The following is a 22,789-nucleotide window of genomic DNA, read 5'->3' as shown; positions in this document are numbered from 1 at the left end:
GGGAGTTCCCTTTTCTACCAGCTCGGAGGGAGGGGGGGGGGGGACGGACACCACATCTACTGTTCCTGAAAGAAGGGGAGCCTTCCCATCACTGTCACTATGTATGAGGAACATGGCCACAGTGTGGGGGTAAGACCATAGGACCAGGCCCATGAGTTCCCCCTTGCCTTAGGTCAGCTTTGCCTCTTCCTTTCTTTTCCTTTGGCACTGCTGTTGGCAAGTCCTCCTCTACCTCTAGCCTCCATGAAATGGTTGGCACATCCAATTCTTGAAACACTTGTACAACCTTCCTCTTAAGAGCTTATGTGCCCTGCGTATCAGTTCTATAGGGGTTCTTACACCACATTCATCACCATTGGTTCTGAGCACATGCCTGTCATACATTAAGTAAGATGACTAACATCTATCACGTGTTGTTTGTTCTCTCACCCTCACCCTGGTGGAGAAGTGCATACAGTGGAGTCTCTTTGTTGATAGAGTTGTTGGTTTCTTTCATACATCCTGACCCACGGGGTCTCGAATCCAGACGTGCAAGGTTCATCAGAGCAGGCACGTTCCAACCCTCCACTTAGCAGCCTGCTGGTAATAGCTTACCTGAAACCCACAAAGCCCTGCCTCAGTATGACACTGTGCCCTTGAGGTCTGATTGGCCTGCTGGCCCTACTCAAGCTAGGAGCAGGAGGCTGTCTGAACAACTGGGCTCTACCCTGCTCCAGCCTGTGTGCCTTGTGCTATTGCTACCCACTATGCACTCTTGCCTCCCCAGCGTGATTGTCTGGCATTCTGACCTGGCGTGACTCCGACACCTGACTTATGGCTCCTGCTCTCCAGTTTGTCTCCTGACCCTGACCCCCTGCTACCAGACCCAGCCTCATTCTTGTTCCCGCCTTGTGGGTCTGATCTCCTGCTTCTGCCATCCCGGTATCCCGACCCATCTAACTTTTGACTCCCATCTCATGCCTGCAGACTTTGGCTCCAAGTGTGAGGCATGGCCACCCTTGAGCTGGGTATGACAGTAGGAGGTTTGTGATAGCCCTTAGGCACTGGATGACTTCATTCCACATCTCAGACCAGCCCCCAAGTAAGTTCTGGCTTCTGCACACATGAGCTTTACGCTTATGATACAAAGTTTCAGTCAGCTAAAGGAGAGAAGATGTCAACCATGGTCTTCAACCTATGGACTGAATTGACCAATTGTGGGGGTGTACTTCCAACCAAAGGAGTCTCCACTATGGCTTCAGACTCTTTCAATATGCTTTCCACTACCCACCAGCATCACCTCTGTCTTGCTCCGTTCAGTTTCAACCAGCTGTTCCTCATCCAGGAGCTGATCTGATCCAAGCACTGGGCCATCATGGTAGCATTATGGTGAAAGATTGGTAGAGCTCTGTGTCATCTGCATATTGATGGCACTTACGTCCATGTCATCTGACTAGTGGCTGCATGTAGATGTTGAAAAGGGCTGGAGAGAGAATTGATCATTGTGGAACCCCCAAATGAGGGCTCTGATGGTAGAGGTTCAGTTTCTCATCACTACTCGCTGGGTGCATCATTGAGGAAGGAAGGAAGGATGGATCTGCCACCTCTCTTAGGCATGATAGCAGTATGTCATTATCAATGGTGTGAAATGCTACAGAGGGGTCCAGGAAAATGAGAATGGAGGACTGCCCTCTCTTCCCTGACAGGAGATCATCCACCAGTGCCACTAGAGCAGTTACAGTCTGGATTTAGGCCAGAATATAGAACTGAACTAGGTATAGAATATTTAGAATTAGAAGATTGAATTTCTGCCTTCAGGCTATTTCTGTTTTCTGAGAAACCTCCAGGTCCTGTTTTAGTCCCTTCTGGGCTGCTTTAATTGCATTTTAGGCAGCTTTGATTTCTTCAGGTGCCTCAGCTATTTATTACATCTTGCTTCAACAGGATTAGATTGCTATTTCTGTCCTTAGAAACTTGCTCCTACCGCTGACACCAGCATTGCCTCTTGGCTGTATGGTGGTCACTTGTGTGAGGCCCCATTAGAGGTCTTGGAGTCAGGTGTAAAGGACACCCTCATGAGGCTCTGGAGTGCTGTGGTACACCAGTCTGTGTCTTAGAATAATCCCAGGGATCAATTCTGGCTACCAAATCCAAGACAAACATAAGCACCAGCTGCTGAGGCTCTGTGGGCCCTAACAGTGGCTAGGTTCCAATACACATTCCCTCACAGTCTTTAACACCACACTCCTCCCTGGGCCCAAGATACCCTGCCTCTATGACCCCTCCTCCCAAGCACCACAAAGGCCCACTAACCTCTCACTCTTACCAGCTGGAGAGAAATAACACATTTACCATGCTGCCCTCTGCTCTTTGATTGGTCACACAGGTCTGGTGTAATTTGTTCTTAGAGAATGTACATGAGTCCTGTTATTCTTAAACCAAGATTGACCCAAGCACACACGGGCAACTCTGGAAACCCCTGCTTAGTCACTCAGGGCAGCCACGAGACACTGTCCACCCAACTGCCTTGGAACCTGGCTGCCTTACCACCGGCACTCCGGACCCAGAGATTCATCCCTAGCAGATCCATCACTCGGCCCACTGCAGACTTATGCCCACTGAGCCAATTCACCACAACATTCATTTATCATTAAGTTACAACAATCTACTACATTGCAGTTATAATAGCAATACATTTTCTGCTTATTTCTGACCCGCCAAGAAGCATTCTGTCGCTTTCTCTCAGTTATGCACCATGGCAAACCAAGAGACCTTCATACTATTGTGTAATGGTGGATACTGATTGACTGGTGAGGATTTATAATCAGTACAAGACAGTGTGGCAAATCTTTTTAGCCCCGAACATATCTACAGAATATAGCAAATTCTGCTCTTGTAATTGCTATGGTGAAGGAGGCCTTGCCCACATCCCTCACCACAACAAACATCATTTATTTAACTGCTTGAGGTATAGGGGAAAACAAAACAGATGAAAGCTGGAAATGGAATGGAAAATTACATGTAACACTTCACTTTGGTGGATGTGGGGAGGACTGAGCAATGGTGGTTGGTGATGCATTCAGACACAGAACACAGCCAGTCTGCAAAAGAGCCCTCTATACCACAGATTCTCCCACAACAGAGACAATTGTCTCACCCTTCTAAACAGGGACTTGGATGTATATCTGTATTTTCAGCTCAGACATGGACAAAAAAGAAATCTTGGACTCCAGGACCTTTCTAATGCACCTTCGTGGAGACCTATGGGCAGATAGGGTATTTGCAAGTCTAGAACTATCCAAGATGAGTCTCAGTTTCATCCATCAGCTTCAAGACTTCTGAAAAACTGTACAAAAAGGCATTTGTGAAGTTAATGCACAAAATGATCATGGATTGCACTGGGTTCCAACTGAACATGCAACTATGCAATCCCCTATTACCTGCAAGTCAGATAATGCAAAATCAACATGCCTTGATACGGGCCCTTACTTATTCTCCTGAACCCTAGAATCATTTTACAGTAGCAAAATTGCTACAGACCATTTTTCAGGCTACTGAAAATAAAAGATTTTCACTGCCTCATCATTCTGTTGTGCAAGAGATCACTACAAAATGGATGAAATTATCTCTTGAAGTTCTGCCACTTTCTCTAATGAAATACAGTCCTTTGAACTTCTGCTTCAATGCCTGGAATCTGTTATAATTTCATCATTGACAGCTTCTGTTGGTCCTGGTGTACTATCCCTTCATAGGTTTCAGAGTAGCAGCAGTGTTAGTCTGTATTCGCAAAAAGAAAAGGAGGACTTGTGGCACGTTAGAGACTAACAAGTTTATTTGAGCATCAAAGAAATATGCTCAAATACATTTGTTAGTCTAAGGTGCCACAAGTACTCCTATCTCTTCATAGTGTAGCAAAGAACAAATTATTAGCCAAGCAAAATATAACAAAGCCTTGTGTGTGATTTGCTTCACAGAGCTATTTGGATCAGCACCAATGCAAAACATGTCTCCATGTATCTTTGATAGCACATTGGACACAGATGGAAATAGGTACTGAGAACAATGTGGTATGCTTATAAGAAGCACACGGGATCTTTTTCAGGGGAAAAAACAATACACTGCGTTTTTTGAAGATACAACAACAATTAGCATATGCATTCAATCACATGACACACACAGTGTCCCACCAATGTTATAGTTACCAGTCCAGAGTCTGGATCAATCTAGTGGCCAGCTAAGTTCATCACAGGTAGGTAGGACCCAGGTTCCGTGGGTCACAACACAAAGCTCCAGGGAAGTCTTGGCAGAACGAACCCCAGTTTCATGGTAAGGCACGCTGTAATCAATTGTTGTTTGACGAGTGCTTATTTTCTTAAGTTGTCCTTCTCATCCTTTATCTTGTTCTTTCATCAAGTCTCTCAGGGAGTTATCCTTTGCTGGGTTTGATCACAGCTATTTTGTCCCCATTAATAGGTGCCTGTCTCATCTTTAAAGTCATCAATCTGCCTTCCTCTGATATTTCAATCAGGGTGTGTTGCAGCCTCCTGATTCCCTTGCGTCTGTCTCTGGTGCTCCCTAGAACATCTGGTTCAGTGATGGCCCTCGCATTTATCTCTTAACACCCATTCCTCATTCACACCCAAAACAGAATTAATTTACACAGAACATTTTGAACAGGAACATCAAATTGCAATGCAGAAGAAAGACAATCATGGCATTCTTTTACTTATTTTAAAATGCTAAACCTATAACAAAGTGGTGACCTCAAAGGTCTGTCACTGCCTTGCAATCAGTCCAGACACAGAGATTCTGGCTGATGCATCTCTACCAACAGGCCATTCCTTTCGCTATTCAAAAAGGGTGGCTGGCAGGATATGGTCAAATCATACAATAAATACTACATTAGCTTATTATTCTTTATCCTTCATTCTAAGTTATACAAAATACAAACATAAATCCTACTACTACAAATGGGCCAGCACAAATGGGGCAGTCTTACATGATTCATGGCTTTTGCTCATATCTTTTATTGGACCAACTTCTCTTTGTTAAAGAGACAGGCTTTTGAGCTACACAGAGCTACAGAAGAGCTCTGTGTAGCTCCACAGATTGTCTATTTCACCAATGGCAGCTGGTCCAACAAAAGGTATTATCTCACTCACCTCATCTCGCTAATATCCTGGGACCAGCCTGGCTACAACACTGCAACAACAAATGTTCACCAGTAGCACCAGATTCAGCCCTCAGTGGTGAAAGAACAGGTTATGGACTATTTAGAAAAGCTGGACATGCACAAGTCCATGGGTCCAGATCTAATGCATCCAAGGGTGCTGAGGGAGTTGGCTGATGTGACTGCAGAGCCATTGGCCATTATTTTTGAAAATTCGTGGCGACTGGAAAAAGGCAAATATAGTGCCCATATTTAAAAAGGGGGAAGAAAGAAGTTGGGGGAACTACAGACCGGTCAGCCTCACTTCAGTCCCCGGCAAAATCATGGAGCAGGTCCTCAAGGAATCCATTTTGAAGCACTTGGAGGAGAGGAAGGTGATCAGGAACAGTGAACATGGATTCACCAAGGGCAAGTCATGCCTGACCAACCTGATTGCCTTCTATGATGAGATAACTGGCTCTGTGGATATGGGGAAAGCAGTGGACATGATATATCTTGACTTTAGCAAAGCTTTTGATATGGTCTCCCACAGTATTCTTGCCAGCAAGTTAAAGAAGTATGGATTGGATTAATGGACTATTAGGTGGATAGAAAGCTGGCTAGATCATTGGGCTCAACAGGTAGTGATCAACGACTCCATGTCTAGATGGCAGCCGGTATCAAGCGGAGAGCCCCAAGGGTCGCTCCTGGGGCTGGTTTTGTTCAACATCTTTATTAGTTATCAGGATGATGGGATGAACTGCACCCTCAGCAAGTTCACAGATTACACTAAACTGGGGAGAGAGGTAGATAAGCCTGAGGGTAGGGATAGGGTCCAGAGTGACCTAGACAAATTGGAGGATTGGGCCAAAAGAAATCTGATGAGGTTCAACAAGGACAACTGGACAACTGCAGAGTCCTGCACTTAGGAAGGAAGAATCCCATGCACCACTACAGGGTAAGCAGCAGTTCTGCAGAAAAGGACCCGGGGATTACAGTGGACAAGAAGATGGATATGAGTCAGAAGTGTGCCCTTGTTGCCAAGAAGACCAATGGCATATTGGGCTGTATTAGTAGGAGCATGGCCAGCAGATCGAGGGAAGTGATTATTCCCCTCTGTTTGGCACTGGTGAGGCCACACCTGGAGTACTGCGTTCAGTTTTGGTCCCCCCACTATAGAAGGGATGTGAACAAATTGTAGAGAGTCCAGCGGAGGGCAACGAAAACGATTAGGGGGCTGGGACACATGACTTACAAGGAGAGGCTGAGGGAAACTGAGGTTATTTAGTCTGCATAAGAGAAGAGTGAGGGGGGCTTTGATAGTAGCCTTCAGCTACCTGAAAGGGGGCTTGTGATGGGGTTGGAACTCACCACTACTGCACCTCCCACTGGCACATCTGGAAATTAGCTCTGTCCATTGCAGAGCACCCTCTGCCGGTGGTGTCCCATCCATCTCTCGCGATCTGTTGGCATCCGGACTCGTGTTGCTCCCTGCTCGGTGACGTCCGCTTCAGGACACTGCCCTCCGGCAGCACCCACTGCTCTGGTCTCACCCCCTTCCGGGGGTTTGGTGTTATCAGTAGTCCACCATCTGCACCTGCTGTAGTGGCCGGCTGCAGCCTTAGAGTCTAGCCCCTTCGTTGCGGGGGCTAGCCACAGCCTGAATCAGGCCACACTCCTCTTCAGTCAGGTGTAGTACAAGGGTGGGGGACCCAGACCCATGCGCTACTCTGGGTCCCGATCCAGGGACCCTCTAGCAGCAGCCTCTCTGCCCTCCTTCTCTCCCCTTACCCTGCTATTGTCCCTGGGCCACTTCCCCTTCTGCCCTATGCACCTGCCTGGCCCTTCGTAGCTAGGCCAGCAGCCTGGGGGTTTCTTGGCCGGAGCTCCCCAGCTCCTTCTGCCCTTCCCCAGCACTACTCTGTCCAAGGTGCTACCTTTCAGCTCAGGAGCTAGTCCTCCTCCCTTGACCACCAGGGAAAAACTACTCTGTTCTTTGCTAGGCAGCCTTTATATAGGGCTTAGACGGCCCTGATTGGCTCTCCCCAGGCCTTCTCTGATTGGCTGCTGTGGGTCTGCACAGCCTCTCCTGCCTGGTTCAGCCCTTCTTCTCAGGGGGTAGGGCACCACCCCACCACAGGGTTCCAAAGAGGATGGAACTAGGCTGTTCTCAGTGGTGGCAAATGACAGAATAAGAAGCAATGGTCTTAAGGTGCAGTGGGAGAGGTCGAGGTTGGATATGCCGAAACACTGTTTCACTGGGAGGGTGGTGAAGCACTCGAATGGGTTACCTAGGGAGATGGTGGAATCTCCATCCTTAGAGGTTTTTAAGGCTCGGCTTGACAAAGCCTTGGCTGGGATGATTTAGTTTGTGTTGGTCCTGTTTTGAGCAGGGGATTGGACTAGATGACCTCCTGAGGTCTCTTCCAACCCTAATATTCTATGATTCTAAATTTGCTCTGGGTATTCCTGTATTGCAGACGGAGATCACTGTCATCTCCAAGAAACTAGCTCTAGAACAACTTGATGTTCCTAGCACACATTCATTTGTATGTATGTGGCAACGGAAACTGAAGACCCGTTCACGGTACAGCAGAAGGGATCAAAAGATCAGTGGAACAGGTTGCAACAGAAACACAGTATTCTTCATCTTAATATGAAGGTTCCACTGACTGTACTGAACTAGCTTAACAAGCTGCTTAGGCTGACTTCTGTAAAGTCACACAAACCGAGGATGAGGTCACACATTGCCATGCCACCTAATAGAACCTTCAGTGTCATTTGACTCCCAGCAACAGCTCGTGAGTCTGTGTGATCTGCTCAGTTCTCCATAAGCTGTGATTTTTGGAGATACAAGTTGGGAACTGGAGAGAAACTAGTCTCTTTTCACCAGCCAAATGCTTGGATCATCCCACACATGCTGAGCCAGAGAATGCAGAAGGCTTGGAGGACTGTGACAAACCTTGTCTCAGTCCCAGGTCAGAGACCTCCAGGGTTTCCTGCTGAATGTTCAGATGTTGTAAAGTCTGCCAGGAGCACAGGAGTCAGTACAGGAGATTTCAAGTGAGCTCTGGGAACATACTCTATTCAGTCCTGTAAGGGGCTGGCTTGGTGATCAAGGGACCTGAGCTAAGGGAGGAGCTTGGTTTCCTAATCCCCATGCTTCAATCCGGTGGGGAGGGGCACTCTCGGAGGTTCTCCTTTCGCGACTATGGGATGTTCCTAGGCCTTCTGCTTCACCTCCACAGCACTTATTACCATGCAGTGCTACCTTTTCACTTTGCATCTGCAAATGTGGGGCCTGATTATTCGTAGCCCTGCATATTGTGCAGTCACTTAGGCCAGTACAGAGCAAGTATAAAATGCTATCAGATCAGTCTACTAGAAGTTCACACGCACTTGACAGACCCTGGCCACAAGAAGGCTGCCTGGTGCCACTTTGAACGTGGTTTAGGTTTAGTCTACCCTACAAAGTTTTGCTGGATTTTAGGCAACACCTCACACACACACCCGCCCTGCCCCAGTGTAGAGTGTGTCTGTTGACATAGCTAATGTCATTCGGGGAGGTACTGTAGCTATGTCAGCAGAAGAACCCCTTCTGCTGGCTTGTATTGCATCTACACCAGGGATTGGCAACCTCTGGCATGCAGCCCATCAGGGAAATCCACTGGCGGGCCAGGATGGTTTGTTTACCTGCAGCGTCTGCAGGTTCGGCCGATCGCAGCTCCCACTGACCACAGTTCACCGTTCCAGGCCAATGGGGGCTGCTGAAGCAGCGCGGGCTGAGGGATGTGCTGGTCGTCACTTCTCGCAGCCCCCCATTGGCCCGGAACAGCAAACGCAAAAGCATTCTGAGAACATGAACCTAATAAGCTAACTATAGCTATGAGAGCATTAAACAAGCCAAGGTTGGAGTGGAGCAGAGCATCTGAATATTATTACAGGCTGTGGTCTGTAGGATACATACCATTCTTTTGTTTGCTTCTAAGGGGCGTGGCATCTGGTGTAATAATGCTGAACGTGAAAAAAATTGCTCAGGTTTGGAGGCTAACCATCACCTCTCTTTCCTTTCCTATACACTCATGGAAAGCTGGCCAGACTATGATAGGGTCTGGCTATTAATTGCTCTGAATTTCAGAAGCATTTACATGGTCAATGTATGCCAGAATCTTTGACCATTCAGTGACAGAGAGAAGACAGTACGTTCCCAATTACAGGCTGTTACATTTTGCTTTGCATTCAGACAATTAGAGCGTAATTCTGCTGTTATAGGGAGATGCCAAAAAGGAAAGACACCGGGGACAAAGATGAGAGGTAATATATTTGCTCAGCTTTCTAACCTTCTTCCAAAATTCCTATACAATTGGGCAGTGCCTGCATTACCCCATGGCTCTCTATTTCTTATAGAAATAGTCAATGGGAGTCTTTCCATGGACTTCTGTGGACCTTGGATTAGGCCCAAACAGCACTAAAATTCACTATAAAATGCTCATATGTAAGGAGTAGTTTATTAGCATTGGCTTCTCCAGCTGGGTCAGATCCAACTCATTGCTGTGGCAAAACTAGGGTCTCCACCATATGAGAATTTTGCTACATAGACCATTCAGCTCGGCACTTTTAATTAGGAAAAAGTGCATTACCACACAGGCATGGCAGACATGTTCCTATTATATAGGGGAAAATACAGTCAAATACCATTCCTCAGTTACACCATTCAATTTTAAGCATGCTTTCGTTGGAGACCCTGTAAATTTACTGTTTCAATAGCTTTCTCTTGGGCTTTGAACATGCTCAGTACCAACACAGCTAAAGATTTAACAGGATGTTTCACCTCATTAAAATGCTGTGTCTCTTGGGTTTTATTCTATTTTCCTTACACTGATGTGTCTTCAGAGTTTGACCGTTAAAATTAAGGTTGTGGTCCGAGCAGTAATTATGGAGAGAGAGCCCCCTCTCACTCCCCAGAGCAGCTGGCTGTGTGTAGTCAGAATTTACTAACAGAAGGGTGGGGGGGGAGGAATTCTCTACTGTCTTACTGCATGCACACTTATTCCCATCTGTGCCAGGTGAGGGGGAAGTGGGTGTGTAGAGGAGTGGGATCTCCACTGACAGGCCTCCTCATGGCTGGCAGTTGCATAGCAGTCTCTCCTTCTCCAGCATCTCCTGCTGACAACTAGGCTGGCCCTGGAGAGTCTGCCTCAAGGCTAAGCCCTCGGCAGGTCACATTTAGCCCCCATCCCCCTTCCAAAGGAAATATAACTCAGTGTCCCTGCTTAGGCTCTCTCCCACACAGACCTTCTCCTCCTTCCCAGGCTCTACAGGTTTGTCCTCCTGCTGTTGTGCAGAGCAATGCCTCCCTGAGCTTTCTCTCGGGAAGCCCAGCTCCAGACTCAACAGTCCTTCTCTCCACTGTGTTGAGGGGTTTCTACTCCACTTTTTCTGGTAAGTGGTAGGGGAACCCAGGCAGCCACCCACCCACACTCTCTCTCTCTCTCCTGGGCTCCAGTCCAGGGCCCCTGTGACAGGCAGCTAACCTCTGCTCCCTCAGATCCCTTGGTGCCTCCCTGGGCTTCATACATTAGCCTTCCTACAGCCCCTCCCTGGGCTCACCTCTCTATAGGCCTTTCCACCACTCCCCAGCTACCAGGGAAGGACTGCAGAGCTCTTCCTTCTTTGCCTGCATTTCCCTTCTCAGCTGGGCTGCCTCATCTTCCCTCCACCCAGGCTTCATCTTCAGTTGGGCCTGGCAGGTGCAACCAGGGGTAGTAATTGAGTATTCCAGCTCCAGTTAACCCTTTAATGCCAGTTAAAACCAGGGTATATACCCCATCACAGTATAAGATACTACCATGCTACTTTGGCAGCAGCTTACAGTCACTGTGCAGGGGTAAATGACCACACAACGTACGGGGCAGCTGTGAATTGCGGTTTACTACTTTTTACTCCTTTATTATTTTTACTGTTGGTTTTTATTCCTGCTAGCACTTCAGAAGAAATTCAGCCAGGCTGCACTCCTAGCAGTGTAAGCCACACCACCTTTGAGCCACGTGTCACTGTGCTGCATGAATGGGAGCGTATTATAGGGTGGGTAAGGATTCCCAGATGCCTTACATTGCTCACAAGCTCGCAGCATTCAGGGGGGATTTTTGCAGATGATCATTGTATACCTCCAAGAGGCCAGGGGAATTGTGGGAGGGGGAGTCAAAATCCCTGGACAACCCCACCATATCTTAGAATCCACATGGTGCCTGCACCACTTCCAGTCTATACTCTACCTCCACCACTGAGGGACTGCTATGCTCTGGGCCATTGCTGAGGTGGAAAAGCAGACCCTGTTGTATTTAACAGCCTGTAGTGTAAAGGTGGTAGTGTTTTGGAACTGCTTGAGGATGCACAGACATTTTTGTGTGAAATACCCTTTGGTCAGCTTCGCACTGTGGATACTTCCAGGAGCTCCAGGTACACAGCATTCCTAATGTTGATCAGTCTCTTGGAAAAACAGAACTCCTGTCTATTAACCTGATCTAGTTGTTAATTTCTAGGTGTGTCTAATTGTTTTTCTGTTGCTGAACTCAGAGCTCTGATTCCTTTTCCGGTGATACCTTTTGTTGAACAAAAAATAAAAAGGGAGCTTGTAAGGATCACCACAAGCCCGATTTTTATAGTTAGTCCATTAAAAGAACTCAAGTGTTGCATTAATTGGAAAATATTAGGACTATCAAGTGATTAAAAAATTTAATTGCACTGTTAAACAATGGAATACCATTTATTTCAAATATGTTTGGATGTTTACTACATTTTCAAATATTGATCTGAATTATAACAATGCAAAATATACAGTGCATTGTAAAAAAAACAAACTATTTTTTAATTCAATTCATAAAAGTACTGCAGTGCAATCTCTTTATCATGAAAGTTGATCTTACAAATGTATAAATTATGTACAAAAAAACCTACATTCAAAAACAAAACAAAGTCCCCTCAGTCCCACTACTTGGTCAGCCAATCACTTAAACAAGGTTGGTTACAATTTGCAGGAGGTAATGCTACCTGCTTCTTGTTTACAGTGTCACCTGAAAGTGAGAACAGGTGTTCACAAGGCACTGTTGTAGCCAGCATTGCAAGGTATTTACATGCCAGGTATGCTAAACATTCATCTGCCCCTTCCACGCTTCGGCCACCATTCCAGAGGATCCGCTTCCATGCTGATCATGGGTTCTGCCTGATAACAATCCAAAGCAGTGTGGACTGATGCATGTTCATTTTCATCATCTGAGTCAGATGCCACCAGCAGAACGTTTATTTTCTTGTTTGGGTTCTGTAGTTTCTGCATCAGAGTGTTGCTCTTTTAAGACTTCTAAAAGCCTACTCCACACCTCATCCCTCTCAGATTTTGGACGGCACTTCAGATTCTTAAACGTTAGGTCGAATGCTGTAGCTATTTTTAGAAATCTCACATTGGTACCTTCTTTGTGTTTTGTCAAATCTGCTGTGAAAGTGTTCTTAAAATGAACATGTGCTAGGTCATCATCCGACACTGCTATAACATGAAATATATGTAGAATGCAGGTAAAACAGACCAGGAGACATACAATTCCCCCCCCCCCCCCCAAGGAGTACAGTCACAAATTTAATTGATGCTTCCATGTTGATGCTTGTTAAAAAAAATAATGCATGATCTCTGCAATGGTGGCCAAAGCATGGAAGGGGCATATGACTGTTTTGCATGTCTGGCATGTAAATACCTTGCAATGCCAGCTACAACAGTGCCATGTGAACACCTGTTCCCACTTTCAGGTTGTAAATAAGAAGCAGGCAGCAGTATCTCCTGTCAATGTAAACAAACTTATCTGTCTTAGCAATTGGCAGACTAAGAAATAGGACTGAGTAGACTTGAAGGCTCTAATGTTTTACACTGTTTTGTTTGAGTGCAGTTATGTAACCCTCCCCCCCCAAAAAATTCTGCATTTGTAAGGTACAATTTCACCATAAAGAGACTGCACTTCAGTACTTGTATGAGGTGAATTGAAAAATGCTCTTTTGTTTATCATTTTTCAGTGCATATATTTGTAATCAAAAATATAAAGTGAGCACTGTGCACTTTGTATTCTGTGCTGTAATTAAAATCAATATTGATAATGTAGAAAAACATCCATAAATTTAATACATTTCAATTGGTATTCTATTGTTATAAGTATGATTAATCACAATTAATTTTTTTAATTAGATTAATTTTTCTGAGTTAATAGCGCGTTAACCGCGATTGACAGCCTTAGAAAATATATAACTTTACTGTGCTGCCACCTGCTTTTAGAAAGTGGTAATTAAATGTTAGCAGAAGATGCAACATCTATTCATACAAGAGTCTTGAAAGAGAAGTGAAAGATATTGAGCTGTAGTATCTGGGAAAATATTGTGCTCGTCTGAACTCCATGACTCCTATAGCTTCTTACATCTAACCATCACTCCCGTTCTCACCACAGCCCCAGGAAGGTCTCCGTTTTCTACATTCTGAGCAGGACCGGCTCTAGGCACCAGCAAAGCAAGCACATGCTTGGGGCAGCCCAATTCCAGGGGCGGCATTCCGGCCATCTTTTTTTTGGGGGCAGTTGCGGTCTCGGAACTTGGGGCAGCAAAAAACTTAGAGCCGGCCCTGATTCTGAGACCCTAACCTGACTCTCCTGCCTTTAAGAAGATTTTCTAATGAACTCCAGCAGGGGGAGAAGTCTGCTGGGGCTCCTTAGGAAGAGGAAATAGAGCTGTGAGACCCTCAGATTGAGGCTCATGAGCCTCAAGTGGCCCTTTAACGTGTCTCCTGCAGCTTTTTGCTACACATGGTATTAAAATACTGTGATTTAATTACCCAGTCTAAGTTATTAACCAATCAGGATGCTTTTACTATGTCATTAAACAAGTTATCAACTTGTGCTAAGTTATTAACTTATTTGCTGTGGGAATAATAAATATATAAAAACTAAATATTTCTCCTGTCATACTGTTTAAATATAATGTATAGTAGTGTAGTAAATGAAACAATGAATTAACTGTACTGTAGCTCTTTTGGGTGAAGTTGATTGCTAATTTGGCTCCTGAAGCATTGAGGTTGGAGTATCACTAAAATAAAGGGAAGAGTTGAGCCTAAACCCTTACTCCAGGGTTAGTCAATTATTTTTTGTCAAGGTCCAGACTCCAGAGAAAATACAAAAAACAACAATGATAATAAAAAGATTTCAGAGTCCATTCAAAAGCATCTAGCGGTCCACATTTGGTCCACGGTCCACCTATTGATTATCTCCGCTTTACTCCCTCGAGCTGCTTGAAAACTTTGTCACTGCGTTTTTTTAAAAAAAAAACAAACTAAAAGGTGGCTGTTTGACTAAATAGAATTTTTTCCCATATTTCTCTCTCACACACACCCCCGCCTCACCCGGAAGATACTGAAATCTTTCTATGCCCACAAAAGAAAAGTTCTCTTTATTTAAATCAATTTTTTCCCATGGAAAATAAAATACCTTTTGACCAGCTCTATTATGCCTGCATATACTTCCGTTTAGCAAAGCCAATAACAGAGCCAGCCTCTTTAAACTGGTGTCATTGTCAGAAGACTGAAAAAAACAAATCTTGTTTTGCCCACAGCTACTCTGTGTGTGTCTTCCAAGACTTTATAGATCCACAGAGTCATGGATTTTTAAGGCCAGAAGGGATTATGATCAGCTAGTCTGACCTCCATTGAATTTCACCCAGTAATTCCTGCATAAACCCATAACTTGTGGGTTGAGCTAGAGCATATTCAAGGTAGACTGTTTTTAACAGTGAAGGTAATTAACCATAGGACTAACTTACCAAAGGAAGTGGTGGATTCTTCATCACTTAGAATCATAGAATATTAGGGTTGGAAGAGACCTCAGGAGGTCATCTAGTCCAACCCCCTGCTCAAAGCAGGGCCAACAAAGACAAAGTCTTAAAATCCAGATTGGATCTCTTTCTAAAAGATTTTTTCACCACATCCACAAGACATCCTATGTAGTTTGTTCCAATGGTTAATTGCCCTCAGTATTACAAATGTGAGCCTTATTTCTACCCAGAATTTATCTAGGTTCAGCTTCTAGCCATTGGATTTTATTATGTCTTTCTCTACTATATTAAAGAACTCACTGCTAGCAAAAACCCTCTTCTTATTTATTGACTGGAACCAGTCACCTCTTCACCTTCTCTTACATAAGCTAAGTAGATAGAACTTTGTGAATCTTTCCCTGTAAGGACAGTTTTCCCGAATGTCAGTCATTTTTGTGGTTCTTTTGGAACATTTTCCAGGTTTTCAACATCCTTTTTGAAGTGTGGACCCCAGAATTGGATACAGCATCCAGTAACGGTGTCACCAGTGCTGTATACAGAGATAATACCACTGCCCTACTCCTATAGGACATGTCCCTGGAATGTAGCACTAGTCTGTCCAGAGTTACATTAGAACATAGGTTCTGGAACTAGGGGTGTGGGGAGGGGGGGTGCTGCAGCACCTCCAGGCTTGAAGGGAGGGGGGTTCCATTATATACAAGGTTTACAGTTTGGTTCAATGGCTCTCAGCACCCCCACCATATAAATTGTTCCAGCACTCCTGCATTAGAAGCTAATTTTCTGTGATGAGCCCAATTTTTCATCTCCCTCTAAATTCACTAAAACCAAAGTAGTCCTCCTGAAATTCTACAGGGAATTTTTTTTCCTCATAAATTTGGGTGAAATCCATAAAGCAATATTACAGCTAGGAGGGTTTCAAAATTTTCCTAGTTCTTTTTGGCATCTAATATCATATGCTAAAAATTCCTCCTGTTGTATAGCTTCAGTCCTGGAAATACCTTTTTGTGCTATATAAGGATGTAGCAATGAGAAGACTCACCAGTGCAGAGCCTCCTGCGGGTCATCTGGGAATTAGCTCATTTCCAGGATTGGAGCGCCCTCTGCAGGCCGGTGTCTCACCTGCTGCTGGCATCTGTGTCCCTCCCAGACCCCAGTGCCCTTTACCTTGAAGTGCTGCCGCAGCAGTACCCCACCATGCTCTAGGTCTCTGCTCCCAGGGGAGCCCCCAACCCTCTAAAGCCATCTTGCCTCAGTGGCTACTGTCAGTCATTATCTAGCTCCCACTCACTAGGGCAGACTACAGTCTGTCATAGCCACTCATCACAGGCAAGGGGGTTAGACCAGGTGCCTCTGCCTATCCTCAGGCTGTCCTTCTGCAGCCCCAGTACTTTTTGGGCCTTTACCAAGACCTGCAGCCTGGGGTTTTACCAGGCTGGAGCTCCCCAACTCCCTTTGCCCTTCCCCAGCACTGCTCCACTTAAGGTACCTCACTCTCAGGGAGGTAGCACTTCCCACCCCGGGGCTAGAATGAGACTCCTCCAGCTTCTGGCCCACAGCCCTCTTATAGGGCCAGCTGTGGCCTGATTGAGCTGGCCACAGCTGTGGTCAGCTACACAGTCAGCTTTCCCCAGCTGTTCTTAATCCCTTTCCTTGCTGCAGCCCTCTCCAGGGCTGCTTTTAACCCCTTCAGGGCTGGAATGGGGTGACCACTCTGCTACAGAGGGTCACTCGCAGTCCTTAATTTGTGCCAGGGCTAATCCCTAGCACTTTCAGGCTTGGCAGTTCATAGCCCTAGCACCTCTGGGCTTGCCGCATCACTTCTGAATGTAAAAAAATTGCTTGAGCCCTACAGTGGGTTAGCAGTGGTCCCTCCCCCTCTGGGTCAGTGGGAGGCCACTGTACCTAACTACATCACTGGGCATCACTCACAGTCAGGAAATTAGCAGAGCACTACACAGATGATGGCTCCAACCTGCAATCCAAGCAGAGCTGCAAATGAGTCTTTGAGCCCAGGCCCTCAATCAGGGCAGGGCTGCACAAGAGTTGGGCTTCCTAGTTTCGGCAGATGGCCGACAACTGCAGGCCTCTTGGCCTAGAGAGGGGAGACTGCCACCGTAGGGGGGTGGGGGTGACAGGGGGGACCCAGGCCCACCCAACTCCACCAGGTCCCAACCCAGGACTCTGGCAGAGGTGCAATGTTCTGCCACTGGGTCAGCGGGGAATCTAGCTACAATAGACTGACCAGGTCTCTGGCAACAGTGCAGCCAGACTGGGGTCACTGGGCCACTTCCTCTCCTCAGGGTGTACCTGGATCTGTGGTGGGCCTCTGTTTCCTTGGGATAGGCGGCCAGCGGCAGTCCCAGCAACTCCTCAGTGCCGGAGTCAGTGTGTTACTCCAACAGCTCTGGCCAGTCCTCAGCTCGGTAGAGTTCCGCTACGGTCTACCAGCCGGGGAGCAGGCCGGAGACATCTGTCTCCTCTAGCAGCTAACTGAGCTCCAGGACCCGCCCTTTTACTTCTTGTCCCACCTCCTGACTGCTGGTAGGAGGGGCCAGCATGTCCTGGCTCCGCCCACCTGGGTTCAGAGAGTAGTTCCTCACCTCTGACTCAGTGGGGGCTACTCCACCTCACTACAATCCCCTGCACCTAATTGCTTGAGCCCTGGCACCTCTTTCATTACAAATTAAGCACTGGTCATTAGTCCCTAGTTTGAAGAGGTTTAAAGCTGTTTTCACAGAAGGGAACAGATGCACTCCATTTTTAAAAAAAGTTTCCTTATTCAGAATGAAACCAGACATTAAGAAAACACCTACTGATGAATAGCACAGAGCTACCTGCAGCTGGAAATGATCACTGTCACACTAGAACATGGGAAATCATGGATGATGCTATCTATTTTCTGAGCACTCTAAACATCCAGCTAATGTTTGTAGCGATGAGAACATCTGAATTCATAGATGCATCATCAAATCAGAAATAGCTTTCGTTTTAACTCATACCAGGCTCAGTTTTCAAGTGTTTCGCACCCAGCGGGTGCTTTGGAACCCTGGCCACATATTTCTGTGCCTAAAAGGCAGCTAAGCACTTTCACCAACTGAGCCCAGAAGATGTAAGGGGCTGAGCCAAAGGCCATTGACATCACGGGAACGACACCTTCTGACTTCAGAGAGCTTTGGATCTGGCCCCACAGCACAGAGTACTCTGTCCTATGCATTGCAGCCTTTTTATCGGGTCCAGAGACTGTGCTGGTAAGAGTGCTTTGGTCCAGGGATTGAGCATTAGAGGAGGTGGCATAGCAAAGTGGAGCAAAGGATAGGAGACCATGGAAGGGGCATGGGTGCAGGGAGAGGTAGCATGAGGGCCTGGAGCTGGGGGCGCATGGCTCTGTGCAGTTTCTCTCTCTATGTATCCCAATTTGGAAGAGCTAGCACAAAGGAAGGAGAGGGGGTCCGTCAGTCTCCAGGGCTCATTCAGTTCTTGGCCTAAGACTGCATTAGAATGTGGCAGTTGTGACTGTGGGTTCTGGACACCTCTTCTCTGGATTTGGACTGAGCCCACCAGCCATCAGCCAAAGGAGCATAACTCCTAGCCCTGTAACATGGGCAGCTGCCTCCTGTGTGCCTTCTCCTGGCCTAAGGCCAGACTACAGTTTCCCCATTCCTTGGTTTCCCCACTTCCTGGCTGGAGTCTTACAGGGTACAGGGGTGCTGACTCCTCCCCCTCCTGCCGCCCCAGTGAGTCTCAGGGCCCAGATCGACTGGTTCGGCATCGCGGGGCTCACAATGAGGAGCTAAACATAGCCCTGTTGAAGTCCCCACTTGGGCTCTGAGCTTCACCCCCCTCTCCAGGTCTCGGAGCCAGGCTCCAGTCCAAGCGGGGACATCGATAGAGCTCTGCATGGGTACAAAACTTGTATCCACATCCAATCCACAACCATGCTCTGTGGATATCTGCAGCTTTGCAGGGCTCTAGTCATCGACCCTGCTAGTTTTAGCCCTGTAGTGCAAGCCCCATGAGGCCGTCAGTTGACCTGGGCTCTGAGACTCACGCCATGGGGTTTTTTGCAGTGTAGATGTACCCTGAGTCCCAAATTCAAGGACTCTGCTGGAGCTGTCTCACTCCAAGCCTCTGCTCTCTCTGAGCATCCCCCACTTCATTGCAGCCTCCTGCTGTTTTGATCTCTCGGGGGTAGGAGGCAGAGGGAAGGAGCTCAGCCCAAGGCTCTCCAGCTCACGGCACAAGCCACCCTGTTACAAGCCCACAGACAGCCTACAATGGTGTCTTTTTAATGACTGTGTTCTGAAGCCGTACAATGCGCTGTGGCTGCTTACGGACTTTTAGTCTGGATTCAAGAAAGAGTTCTGCCTTTTAGCAGTGGTGCAAGTAGAAATCATTTCTTGCTGGTACTGCACTCATGGGAGGGACACAAGAGGGGGCAAGTGACCTCCCCCCGTGATCCTTCATGTGACTCCACCCCACACTGACCACAACCCAGGGCCCCCACGCTCTTCCCATCCCCTTCAACACCCTCCTTTGAATATACAAACATCAACATGCTTAACTACTCACTTTCCCTCCAAATATACAGTATTCAGTCTGTTTATATGGAATATGGGAGTTGGGTGAGGAGCCATTTCAGCATATGTATGACTTATTAAAAGACCAATTTTAAGTAGAACTGTATCCTAAACTGCTTTATGGTATTGTACCCAAACATTGCATTTCAATGGGGGATTCAACTTCCTTTATAGGAACAAGAAAAGGAGTACTTGTGGCACCTTAGAGACTAACCAATTTATTTGAGCATGAGCTTTCGTGAGCTACAGCTCACTTCATCGGATGCATACCATGGAAACTCATCCGATGAAGTGAGCTGTAGCTCACGAAAGCTCATGCTCAAATAAATTGGCTAGTCTCTAAGGTGCCACAAGTACTCCTTTTCTTTTTGCAAAGACAGACTAACACGGCTGTTACTCTGAAACCTGTCATTTATAGGAACAGACTCCTGAAACTCTTACCAGCCCACAAAAGTGGTCCATAGTCATGCAAATAGTTCAATTGTCTTCAATGGGATTGATCAAATGATTAAGGGTTTATAGGATTAGGTTCCAATTTTGTAAATTGTTCTGGATGAAACTGACAATGCCTGAGCTGTCAGATCAGAAGGAGCTTCATTTGAATAAAGGTGGGCAGATGTGTGATAAGTCTTAGCTTCATTGCTAAAATGAGGACCATATTTTCAGCAAAGTTCTTGGCAGATTCCTGAGGCAGCTGGTTTAAGGCCGTCAGTGTCCAGCATTATAATCTTCACTTATAATTCTCTCACCCACAAAGCTGGAAAATGAGGCATTTGTTTTCTTTGTTTTGCTGCTCCAGTTCCAGTTAACAAAATGCACGTTAGACTAGTTTGGCTTCAAAGAGGAATTTTACGTACACTGGGGACAACATCTGATTCCTGATGCAGAATTGGGCTGACATCAGATTCCAAACATCCTCTGGTCAGTGCAAGCAGAGGGATTCCTTTAATGATTTGGACTTGATGTGATGCAATATGGATGTCATGGATAATTCAGAACAATGGGGAGAAACAGATTAAAAACACTGTTTAAACACCTTCCATCCCAGCCACCCCTCCCCTCTGGAGGACTCCTGACCAACCTCACAGCACAATACATATGCTAACAAACTTAAACAAAGCCTTTGTTTAAATTTGTTAGCATATGTATTGTGCTGTTAAAGCCATTTAAAGAATGAATGTCCTCCCTAGCCTGTTTTGCTCCTTCAAGGAGCAGAGTGGAGCCCCACCCCCACCACAGAGGGGAGGGGGGATAGCCCCAAGTCTTTCCAGTACCCTGTACCCGCTAAAAATCTCGTGCCAGTACTGCATACTGGAGGGTACTGTCCTACTTGTGCTCCTGCCCATTAGTCCTGTGTCCACTGATAAGAGTGTGATCTACAGGTCACATCTGGTGTAGTTCCACCGATGATAGCAATGATGGGCGCACTAGTAGAGACAAGACATCCATGCTTTTACCACCATGTTGTCTCGATCATGCTTGGAGCAGGGTTAAAGGACTCGGTGCTAACAATGCCTATGGCCCACCTACACTACAGCTTTTACCATTGATACCACCAGTGGGCACCAGTGTTTAATCATACATCACATTTTTGCCAGTGGGGACACCACCCTGAACATGAGATGCTCTCAATGAAGTTGGGCCATATTTTGGGGGGGGGGAGTTCTTTTGGGGTGGGGGTTATTTAGAAATGACATTTATTCCTTATTGTTTTCTGCTTTGAAATTGAAATTGAATTGTCTAATGAAAATGGAATGTGAATAAGCTGCCTTGTTCATATTTATGAATATTTTTATTTTCAAAATGGAAAAAGTTAGGCCCCAATATCAACTGGAATAAAAAAATTTCATGAAATATTTTGACCAGCACAAAAAATTATAAGCTTTTTTTTCTTTTCTTTTTTTTTCTTTGTTTTTACAGATTTTCTTCCCCCTCCCCCCCACCATTTTCAGCCCACCTGCAACTCGGAATAGCTTTACCAAACCCTCAGAACCTCCAGTCCCTCAACTCCAAGAATGAGAATGAATATAAAATATTATTCTAAAGCTGGATCTATCCAGCAGGAGGCACTACAGAGAACAGCGTGGGAGTACTGGCTGTGGAAGTGATCCCAGCTAATCTGCTCTCAACCTTCCCTGGCAGAGTGCCTAATGGCAAGGTAGGAATGAAAGAACAGGACAGTGTCTTGCTTTGGTGCCACTAGATGTCAGTGTCCCCCAAGATTCAAGAGAAGATGCTGCAAGCAGAGCCTGAAGTTAGCATTGGTTTGTCCATCTCTCTCAGACCCTACTGAATATTTTCAGAGCTGGCATTTCACTCTAAAGAATGTCAGTGGATCTATTTGCTTCATGTGCACCTAAGATATCATACACTCCTCTGTATGATTTGGATAGATGGCAGTTTGGGTAGTGAGTGAGGAACCAAATGGCATGTAGCCACATTAAGGACCTGATCCAAAGCCCATCAAAGGCAAGGGGTATGTTTGAACTTGGCTTACATTATGGCTGAATTAGGTATTTTCTACCAATATTTTATTAGTGGTAGATGTGCCATGTACATTTGTCCATAGGAAAACAGGACAATAAAATCTAAGAATAGAAGGGTGTCCTGAAAGAGCCACGCGAATGGTAGCATGAACTAGTGTATCATTTTGTTCCCACATTTTGAAAGGGAAAAACCAACCTGCAGAGGAATTATTTCCATGGAAGGTGCCAGGATAAGAGGGTGAGGGCATATGTTGAGAATTGTGCCGTCTGCTCTAGTTTATCAGTGACACTGGTGGGTCCTTCCAAAGCAGTGTATCTGAAAGGGAGGGCTGAAGGAGCTTATTCGATAACTCCTGACTGGGGAAGGATCAAGTAATCCACCGCTGGCATGCAGTTATGTGGGAGGAATCACAGGCCTGAAACTCTAAGAGGAATTCCTCCTGTGGTGCCATTGCTTTCGAGTGATATTCTGTCCTGGGATGTATGTGTGAGGCTTTCACTGGCTGCAGCAAATCCCCAGTCTCCCCCTCCCCTGAGGGCTTCATCTCCATACCGTTCCTCAATCCATCTGAGAAAACAATCAGCAAGGCAATGGTTAATGTTGACATTACATGGTCCACACTGGGGTGAATGAGAGTCAGGGGAGTTCATGCCAGTCCGAGCCAGTGTTTCAGGCTGTCTGCAGACTCAGGAAGACAGCTTTCCATTGGTTAGGCTACGATCACCTTTGGGAAGTTTTCTTC

Source organism: Lepidochelys kempii, chromosome 9 (assembly GCF_965140285.1).
Source record: "Lepidochelys kempii isolate rLepKem1 chromosome 9, rLepKem1.hap1, whole genome shotgun sequence".
NCBI lineage: Eukaryota > Metazoa > Chordata > Testudines > Cheloniidae > Lepidochelys > Lepidochelys kempii.
Note: the sequence above shows the minus strand (reverse complement) of the source record.